The following is a 9,121-nucleotide window of genomic DNA, read 5'->3' as shown; positions in this document are numbered from 1 at the left end:
CTCTTCCCAAACTGTCATAAAGATGTAACACTCCTCTCAATATATTTAAATAAATCATGTAAGGTCTTAGTTCAAGTTCCATAGAAGTAGAACTCGAGAAAGGAATTTGGATGCATTAAATTTATCGAGTAATCATACTCAAGGGAAGAAGAGTGAGAGGAGCACTGGTCTGGGACAGGAAATAAGCAAGGATTTGGTCTTTCAACTGGGGTTTAGGTTTTGTCCAGTCCCAAGGGAAGAGCCAGGGCAGAATTAGCTCTGAGCAGACAGTTACTGGCACCATGGGACAGAAGTTGTGGAGTTTACAACCTCCAGAGCATGGCAGCTAAGGACAGTTCTGCAAATGAGGGAATAAATGGATGCCTTAAGTATCCATTAGCTGGAGGATGGGTGCACTGGCCTAATAAGGTGAATTGAGATGGGTACAATATCCGATATAGGTAATGTCTCAGTTTCTCCTTTCTCCCTCCACTCCTCCCTCTTTCTTCTTTATGTCTGTCTTGGGGACATTGTTCTGAGTGTCCAAATGTAAGGATCTGTAGGTTTTTCTCTTGGAATGATCAGGTTTTCTAGAGAGAGTAAACCAGTCTTGCCTGAATCAGCTGTGCCTCATTTTCAGCATTCTTGAAATCAAGGAGCGGGAATAGCCTGCTTGGTCATACATTATAGCACATAGGCCACTTTGTATGTTTTATGCTCATTCTACTCTTTGCAAATATGCTTATGACCTTGAGCTCAATCCTCTGCAAGGGTGGCAAAGGCAATAAAGGGGTAGAAATTCTGGGAGTCAAATTGCTTCTTAAATAGACTTTTAACAAATGCCTCTGTTTTTAGTTTCTCTCCTACGTCTCTGCCTTCAAAAGTAACTGGTTTCGCCACCTGAATCATTTCATGGTCCTGTGACACAAAAATTTTGTCTTTTTCCCTGTTGACAGCCTTCTTAGCTTTTCACTTTCCCTGGTCTGCTTAGTAAGTTGTTATGTGTCCTTCTCCTTTCCAGCTATAAAAAAAATCCCTTGACATATTTGCGGCAATTTTTTCCAATTTTCTTTGCTTTTTGAGGCTTATTCTTTTTCTCCCCAATTACTCTCATTATAGCCAATTTTAGGAGATAAATTCATATTCAATCACTATGTTAAACTGAAAGGTGATGTTTTTTAAAAAATGAATTTTTAATGTGCTTGATTTTCACCGACATTGACAGAAATTGTAAAACCAATTAGTAGGTATATTTTAATTGTATTATGAACATCCTCAGATTATCTTTGTTAAGCAAAGTGAAAAAGAAAATGCAATAAGTCTATGACCATGCCACCCTGAACAAGCCCGATCCTGTATGATCTCGGAAGCTAAGCAGGGTTGGGCCTGGTTAGTACTTGGATGGGAGACCACCTAGGAAGACCAGGTGCTTGTAGGCGTAAAAAATAAAAAAAAATAATGGATTGTAAACTGACAAAGTCCTTGCAATCTGTGAGTCAACCAAGGGTTGCCTCGCCTAAAGAAAAAGATAAAAAGAAAAAAGAAAATGCCGTAAAAAAAAATGGTAACATATCATTCTTAGCACAGAATCCATGAACATGAATAAATACTTGAATTTATGAGATTAATATCTATCAACTGTAGTACTGGATTGTTTGTGTATAGAAAGTTCAGTGATCCTGTGTGAAATCCTGGTTAATACTGTGTCTCGAAAGAAATGTTCTTTGGGTCCAGGATGAGACTTTGGATTCCCAAAATTCTCAGGGTGTAAGATTTTGTAGTATGCAAGTGGGGACTGTATTTCTCACTTTCTCTAGTACATATATAAGTAAGATTTCAGTCTTTTGTTCCCAGAATAAAATTTTCTGAACTCTATCTTTACGGTAATATATGCCCATAATAAAAAGAAGACTCTGTCTCTCTGGAGAATAGCTCAGCCAAGGAAATTCCATTTTTATAAGGAATCATCCTTTTCCTTGAGAGAAAGCTTGATTGGGTTTGAATCTAAAAACAGAGTTCTTGTTGGAGTATTGATAAGCGCATATCACAATGGTCCTGTATTATAACAATATGAAACTGATATGGATAAACTTTGTTATTTTCTCAAGTAATTAAAATATTGATTTATAGGGTGCTTCACATTTCTTACAATGTTATTCCATCAGTGGCTAACTTTATTTTTATTAAAGTACTGAAAACTATTAATGCATGGGATTATTCACATGTAACAAAGTTCCTGTTGAGCAAATTGCCAAATGTACCACAGCTATTTAAGCAGGAGAGCAAAGTGAAGAATTGATATCCTGTGAACTGAGTCTGGTATTCTTGTAACTTCACAGTTCTGGCTCTCTTTTATATGCTCTGAACTAACAGACACCTTACGTGCTTTGTTCTAAGATTGCATTCTGAGATATTTTTTAAAATATTTATGTTGTCTGTAACTACTGTAAAGAGCCTTTCAAGTTACGTAATTTTCTTGACAGAAAATCAACTCTATATCATTCATTGAATCTATACTTCTAGCCAGTAGTTGTTAACAACTTATTCCTGTTTACTATTCATATTTCCATAGAATCTGAACTTTAGCCTTCTTGGCGTTTTGTTTTGTTTAGTTTTTTGTTTTTTTGAGGCGCATGCATCTACCTCTGTGATATTCATTCTTGGTTTTGTACTATGTCTCCTTCTGCCATCTCAGCTTATCTATCCCTTAATACTTCGCTAACTCCAAGCCTCTCTGGGTTGAGGGAATCCAGTACAAGCCGTTCCTAGGGAAGCAGAAAAGCCCATGTTCACAAGGTGGCAGTCTGGGCAGTAGTGGGAGGGACCAGGTCAAAGGAATCTTATAACTTGAGCATGTGAGCTATACTTCCTTAGTAGAGGAATTGTATGCCTTAGAAATAAGACTCATAAATATTCTTATAAATCACACCCAATCATAATTTACTACAATATGGTTTCTAAGAGTAATGGAGAATCAGAAACAGGACTCCAGAGTTGCTGTTGAATAGATTTTGCATGGTTTACTTGTATATTTCAGAAAAAGGATTTCCAGTACCTCTAGCACCAAAATTATTCCACATATAGTTCCAAATACAGCCATGTGCCACATAATGACATTTGGGTCAATGAGAAATAGCATTTTGATGATGGTCTCATAAGATTATAATGGAGCTGAAAAAGTCCTATCTGTTAGCAATGTCATAATGCATTACTCATGTGTTTGTGCTGATGCTGTTGTAAATAAATCTACTGGCAGTTACATAAAAGCACTTACAATAATAGTAGTAGGCTGCACCATCTAGGTTTGTGTAAGTGCATTCCATGACATTGGCACAATGAGGAAATCACTCAGTGATGCCTTTCTCAGAATGTATCCCTGCCATTAAGTGGTGCATGACTGTAGTTCATTGTACAATTTCCAGCAATATAAAGAAGTCTTTCAATTCTGAAATAATATTTCTTTTGTGATGCTGAAAAATAGGTTTTTAAGTGAAGGAGAGAATGGAATCATCTGTGAATGTAATATTTTCAACACCGTATTGAGAACAACTGAAAAATGACATTAAGGAATTGATGTTGCCACTGAAATGATGTTTCCCAGAGTGGAGAGGTTCGGCTGCCAGATTCTTGGTCTACCCCAGTGTTATTTGAATCCTACCATACAATCTATTCACGCTCCAAAAGCGCTAGTCAGAACTAGGGTAGAATTCAGCACGGCATGGGCGTTCCCCATCCAATTGCCAGTAGCTGCCTCAGGGCTGTTAGCTGGCAAAATGTTCTGGGGTACCTAATAGTGATAAATGAGTAAACTTACTGACAAGTGGTGATGCTACAAAGCCGTGTTATTTACCAAAGTGGTGGTTGTGGCAAGAGTAAGGCATGTAAAATTGGAATAGAACGAAGTCACCAATGAACCAGAAACACTGAGAAGGTAGGTACACAGAGCCTGAGGAGTGGCGGAAGATCAGGCAGAAACGGGCATCTCATTAGAGATGAGATGGGGGTGAACTGAATAGAGAGAGAAGTCATGTGAAATGAAGAGTGATTGGAGTGGGCAAATGTGGTTAACATATAAGAGAGGCTGGTCGCTGCCTTGGAGGAGTTGTGTCACTGGAGATGAGGTGACATAGGAGGAAGTCTTTGTAAAACAGAAGGCTCTTAACCGTGGCATCCTGGAGCCTCACTGTGCCCAAAGGAGAATTCCTCTAGAGTTAATGAGGATTTTCAAGCTCCTCTACAGTTGTGTCTTCTGGACAAGAAATAACAGAGAAAACTGTGTAAATGCTTGGGAGTGGTGGTGGTCCTGGTATATGTGACACAGTTTGGGTTATTGCCTCCTTATTTTTATCTAGATTGATGGGGTGGGAATCATAAAACTAAATCATAAAAATCAAATAGAATGCAATTCTAGTGTTTGTATTATGGACAGTAAAAAGAGATGATTTGAGGACATGATAGCTAAACCATTTTCCATTCTATGCACATTGAATTGATGCTACTCCTACTGCATACGTAATTTTTTCACTCCATAAATACTCTCCTCTCAGAATGGAATTGTTTTATATTTATATATTCTTTGTCCCTGTGCATTAGCTATTTATAAGCTTGAGTCTGCGATATCCACACGTTATTGTGGACTATGCTTTCTTTTGTTCCCTGATGCACTAACTTCAAAATGTCTGTCCTCTTTGCTTCTTTTCTGTTTAGCACTTAGTTCCCTCATGCTCAGGTTAAAGAAAATTTCTTCATCTGTCAGTGGCTTATTTAGGTCTCAGGACAGATGTTCCATTTTTACAATTTTCTTTTTTTCCTCCTGTTCTATTTGTACAATTTACTCCCTTAATGCAAGGACTGAAATGATTTTCTTTGCATTTCTGTTGATTCTTATGGAGGTTCAGCCCATTAGGCCTGATGGACTTCTAAAATCACTTCCTCCTGTGGAATTACCTGTGTCTGTTTCTTGGAAATGTGAAAATTTATTTGCCCAAGTGATGTGATCCTTTTCTTTCTGTTTTTCTCCTCCCAATACACAAGGCAACTTGTCTTTGCCACAGTAATTTTATTTCTCATTTTTTGTCATCTGCTGAATTTTTGAGAAAGAGGTCTTGGTGAAATTGAGAAGCAGTGGCTTGTTTGTTTCTTGACATTCTCCTCCTTCGGCATTTATTAGCACAGGCCCTTGTTAGGATGAATTTATGTACAAGTTTGCTCTGAATATTGTTTAAAATGCTGGAGCTGAGAAAATAGGCAATAATTGTGCACTACCCAGTTTATATCAGGTGTTACTGTAAATACTTAATGAACTTATAGAAGTGCACTTGAAAGATGGCCTTTTTGATTTGTGTAGGTTCTGTTATATTACCTATAAAAAACAGAAGAGAGAATGGAAATTCTGTTTCTGAGAATTCCATATTCAAATCTGTCATTAAAAGAATATTTTGCCAACCTAAGAGGCTAGCACCTATTCTTTTAAACAATGCATTAGCTTAATTTTATTACTTTGAAATATTTAGATACATGGTATATGGAGTTCCATTTGTATTTTTGCCCCGACTTCTACAACTATTAGAGTGGAGGTATGCTAATATGAATATCTACAAAATATTACCCAATAACTAACTTACTTAGTCTTTCTGTCACATGTTAAATTCTCTTGGAATAGACATTAATTTGTCTCACTTAATTGCAGTTGTTTATGCTTGAATGTTTCACTGTGGAACAGGTATATCATTCTCAAGTTAAAGTTAAATCATTTACTTCCCGCTCTTACTATGCTACTTTTATATTTCTTTCATTCAATGCATTTTTCCTTGAGAACTCATTTTGAGCCAGACTAGTCAGTAGGGACAAAGCAATGAGCACAACCGTACACAGTCCTTGTTCTGATGTAGTGCAAGAGACAGGTTCTATATTTAAATGAAGACTACTAGCATCTACTTTGTTATCAATCCCCAGATGTTAAATTTATGGATGATTTGGCATATTTCATGCTAGCTATAGCCATGAGTTATCAAGCCTGGTTGTTTTTACCTCTTAATTGCTTTTTCTATTTTGTCACCTTTTACTTATTGCTACTGTTACTGTCTTAATTCCATCTTAATTACCTTCTCTCAGTTAGACTTTTGCTTGAGCTGTAATTTGTCTTTTCTGTGTTCAGTATTTTTCTCAAATACATATCTAAAACAAAAATCTGTCACTTATTTACTTGATTATAATTCACCTATGCTTGCAGGCTGGCTCCTGTCTCCTTACCTCCCTCATTCACTCATCCCCTCTGAAGACAAAAACTAACTCCTTATATAATAAAATTTAATTTACCAGGAAAGAAAAAGCCGCCTATGAACAGTTTCTGACTTATTTTCTTTGCATATTTGTCTCTATTTTCTTAATTAGAATACTAAATCTAAATTACACCAATATCTTATTTATGTTCTTTTACTCCATGTAGTTTCTCTGCCTAGAACACTCTCATCAAAATTAGACTTTTTCTAATCTCACTTACCTCTCATTCTAAACATACACACAAGTGTGGTTAGGTTACTTGTCAATGTGCCTTTATTGCAAGCACTCATGCATATGACTATCAGAGCATCTACCTAATGTGTAGAAATAACACACTCTCTCTCTCTCTCTCTCTCTCTCTCTCTCTCTCTCTCTCTCTCTCTCTCTCCCTTCCCTCCCTCCCTCCCTCCCTCCCTCTCTCCTGAATATATTCCATCAAATTTTAACTACTCAAGGGAAAACATTTTTTTTTTATGACAAAGCAGGTCATCAGTACATATATTAACTAAACACTCAAAATGTTTAGTAACTTGTGGTTTCTCTGATTTGATCTATCGAAAAAAAAATTAAGATTGAACTTTTTATTCTTTTTGATCTTGTAGCCCCTGTTGCAAACTTTTCCAGAGAACATACTTATGGCTCTAAGATAAATCCTAAAGTAAATAGTGGTGCTTTGAATTCAGGCAGAATAAAAAAGGTCAGAGATTTTCACCTATATCCTTGCACGTACACTGAATGAACTAAAGCTATTCATCCCTGACATACAGTGATATAAAAACTCTTCATCTTCAAATGTCTTTAGCCTTCAAATAGGGATTTTTATTTTAAGTATCTAAAGGTGACCTATATTCTAAGGAAGTTTATACCATCACAGGAATAAAGGAATATACTAGTCAAATAGTCTCTAGTTATGTAGATGGTTACTGAGTGGAATTCCAAATTTATTGATCGGTCTTAAGTTTTATTTATAATGAGTAAATAGAAACTAATTTTTCTATTCAATTTTCCCATTTAAATCCAAGGGGATAGACCACAAATTTTGATATGTGTTTTCATTGTCTTTCAGTTCAAAATTCTAATTCTCTTTTTCCTCTTTGGTCAATGGAATATTTAAAAGCATGTTATTTAATTTTCAAATGCTTGGAGATTTTCTAGATATGTTTCTGGTATTCTAATTTAATTTTATTATGTTAAGAGTACACATATGATTTCAATCATGATAATTTTATTGAGATTTATTTTCGGCCCAGAATGTGGTCTATCAGGATAGAATGTCTTAGATACTAGGAATATAAAAACAAATGGCATGGAAATTATTAAGTAGTTAGTTTTTTTTGTGTAATACATGTTTATAAATGTTATAAACACAAAAAAATTATATGTACAAGATTCCATGAAAGATTAGCAAAGGAACAAGTTATGATTTAGAGAGACCTATCATTTTGTTGATGCTTACTGTAAGACAGGACACAGGCAAGATGCATTGTATTTATCATAACTTTAGGAGTTAGATATTGTTTTTCTTATATTACTTATGAGGAAAGATTTAGGAATTAGTGGAGTCAGGTCATGGGATCAGGGGATAACTTCAAGAGCTTGGCAATGAGAAGGTATCATTAAACTGGGGCAACAGAATGAAAAATACATCTTCAAAGACTTATCTAGCAATTTGAAATCTTCATCTTAGTTTAAAATTCATGAAGATGGAAAATTTAATTAAATATTGTTTCCTATCATTAGACAAAGTCTCCTTGGACCCAGAACTCCCTTGTTGAATGCTGGTACACATAATCTAAATGAGAGGCAACGTGTCCAAGATATGAAGGACTGCATCTGTGAAAGTGCACATCTAAATCATGGCGCGCGTACCAATTCACAGAAGCAGATGCCTGTATGCAACTGATATCTCCCTAACCAGGAGTGTAGAGACACAGAGCTGTGGTCTCTGGATAATAATAATATCATTTTGTCTTTATTGAGCACTTATCTCTGAGGAACTAAAGTCATTTACAAGAATTAGCTCATTAGTTCATATAATAGTCTATGAAGCAAGTAGATGGCAGCTGATGTTGCCTTTGCTTTGTTGTTGTTGTTTTTTAATACAATTCTTTGAGTGCAGCCTGGGAAATTTGATTAGATAGGTGAACTGGATTCATAACAACCTAATCTGAAAAAAAAAATACCTGTCTTTCCAACTTTGAAAGCATTATTAACATTCAGACAACAATTCTGTAAGTCCTGAAGTTTTCAGAGTATCTGCCAGATAAAGGAGCTAGCCATATTTACAAGTGTTTGTGACTGAATACATTTTTAAGGACTTGGATTTTATAGACTATTAAATCCAACAAATATATTTAAGAAATCTGCTGTATAAAAGAAAAATCAAAGCATAGTTTCTTTTGCAGAAAGTTTTTAATCTTACTGGTAAGATAAAAATTTAGAAAGAGAAACTCATTAAGAACATCACAAACACATATATCCTGCAGAGATAAGCTGTATCTCTCATTCACTCTCTCATTCACTTTCACTCTGTTTCTCTCTCATTCTCTTTTCCTCCCTCCCTCTTTCCTTCCTTTTCCCTCCCTCCCTATCCCCATGCCATTTGTATGTCTCTGTCTACCTACCTATCTATGTAAAATGAAATGTCCAAATAAAAATAATATGACAGAGACAAAAAAAATCTCTCAGGAATGAATAAAACAATTTAAGTAGACAATTTTAAGTAAAGGTTGATTATAAACATAGTTTTCAGTTACACTCTAAATAAAATGTAAATGCCTTGCCAGGGCCTTCAAAGCTCTGCATGAATTACCTTGATTACCTATCCAGTCTCATCCGAAAGAGAACTCTCAAATCTGGC

The 9,121-nt window shown here is 35.7% G+C and overlaps 1 pseudogene; it reads left to right on the top strand.

Moving 5' to 3' along the window:
- The first annotated feature begins 1,298 nt into the window (after nt 1-1,298).
- On the top strand, nt 1,299-1,418 carry LOC111739744 (annotated as a pseudogene).
- The last annotated feature ends 7,703 nt before the right edge of the window (nt 1,419-9,121 follow it).

The sequence above is a fragment of the Pteropus vampyrus genome, unplaced genomic scaffold (assembly GCF_000151845.1).
Source record: "Pteropus vampyrus isolate Shadow unplaced genomic scaffold, Pvam_2.0 Scaffold53, whole genome shotgun sequence".
Classification (NCBI taxonomy): Eukaryota; Metazoa; Chordata; class Mammalia; order Chiroptera; family Pteropodidae; genus Pteropus; species Pteropus vampyrus.
The sequence above is the reverse complement of the archived record's forward strand: the minus strand, read 5'-3'. Positions and strand labels throughout refer to the sequence as shown.